The sequence below is a fragment of the Austrofundulus limnaeus genome, unplaced genomic scaffold (genome assembly GCF_001266775.1).
Source record: "Austrofundulus limnaeus strain Quisiro unplaced genomic scaffold, Austrofundulus_limnaeus-1.0 Scaffold1684, whole genome shotgun sequence".
NCBI classification, from domain to species: Eukaryota; Metazoa; Chordata; class Actinopteri; order Cyprinodontiformes; family Rivulidae; genus Austrofundulus; species Austrofundulus limnaeus.
The window spans coordinates 39,081-40,916 of NW_013954086.1; positions in this window are offsets into that span (position 1 = coordinate 39,081).

Below are 1,836 nucleotides of genomic sequence, written 5' to 3' on the forward strand. Positions count from 1 at the left end.
AGTGAAGCTGACCCCCCACCCACAGAGAAAGAAAAAAAGGCAGTAATTATTGATAAGGTAACCATGCTGTAGCTTCACCTGTCGCATTTTCTTTTAAAGAAAGAAAAAAGTAGCTTGCAAAGCTGTCGCATCGGTGCTACGTGATTAAAAACATAGTTTTCATTGCCATCTAATCACACACACACATCTTCCTATCTTTGTGAGGATCACACAGCGCTCAGCCTCGCTCTGCGCCGTCTATTTCCCCAAGTTTGGTGAGAGGTGGATATGGAGGGTCGCAAAAAAATAGCTCTCGACTTGATCTGGCCTTATTTAAATAAAAATGACTACATGCTGTGAAATTCTTAGAGGGGTGGGCCGTCTCGTTGGCGGGGGCGGGGGCGCCCCACCTGTATAATGGTAGAGGAAACACTGCATAACCATCAGACAGCATCTACAAGTGAAGGACTGTAAGACCAAGGTGTGAATTAAATTTCTTCTAGTTTTAGGGTCSTGTAGGTACTTCAGTGGTTAGTTTAGGGTAAATGTTCAGGGTTAGAAATGACCAGTAAATGAATGGAAGTCAATGGGAAGTCCCCACTAGTATCTGAAGGGGGTTACTAATGTTAGGCCACTTATCCTTTGGCTAAAGTTGATGCTCCTGGTCCAGAAGTAGTAGAACTTTTAAAAGGCTGGAAGACAAGGTGCTAGGTTCTGTTGGCAGGGATACTGAAATGAAGCATTTTACAAAATTATGTTGTCATTTTTGTCAAAATAAAAGGTTAATGYTTGAAAACAGAAGTAGTGTAGTTAACACTTATTAAATAATGTATATGCTTTATTTTTTATCATTAGTTTCCCACAGTCAGACAGAAAGGCCTCACATGAGTTGATGGTTCAGTATTTAGGTTGTATAAACAGGAGTTTTGTTGGTTCTTTTTCCTAAACATTTACTGCAGGACGTCTGTCCTGGTTTMTTTGTTTTCTGTTTGTTTATTTTACTCATTTGTTGATGATCATTTTTGTAATTGTCTCATCTGATCTGCGGCCTTATGTCTTGGACACTCAGGTGAAGAGAGGGGCGGAGCTTTAACTGATCACCACCTGGTGGTGAGTTGGATCAGGTAACAGACCTGGTAAACACAAACATCTAGTGAGGGTGAATTGGGAACGTTTGGTAGAGTCCCTTGTCTGTGTGATCTTCAAGTCTCAACTCCAGGAGAGTTTTTCACATGTCCCGGGCTAGTCTGGGGACTTGGAGTCTGAATGGACCATGTTCAGGGCCTCCAGTGCAGATCCAGATTCCAGGAGCTGAGGCCTGATGATCATTTGTGCCTGTAGTGATGACAACCAAAAACTCACTATTAGACACCAGTGGTGATGGAAGCCATCAGTCTGAAGAAGGAAGCTTTCAGGACTTGTCTTTCCCAGAGGTCTCAGGGAGCAGCTGACAGGTACAGGGTAACCAGAAGGACGGCAGCTTCAGTGGCTGCAGATGCAAAAACTCAGGCATGGGAGAAGTTCAGGGAGGCCACAGAGAAGGACCTTTGTTTGGCCTCAAGGAGGCTCTAGTAAACCATTCAGCAACTCAGAAAAGCATTCCTTGTCCCAGGCTGTATTTGATTTGGGTGAAGAACTGCTGACTCTGACTGAGGACATCATTGGACAGTGAAAAGAACACTTCCAAGGATCTCCTGAATCCACCCTCCCTGTCCACCTTTGAGGAGGCAGAGTCTGAAGACTCAGATGAAGACAGTTCATTACCATGTCAGAGGTTGCTGGTACTCATAAAGCTCCTCAGTGGCAGTGTTGTTTGGTCTGTGGGTGGGCTGACACTGGTTTAATGGTGCTTTGGGT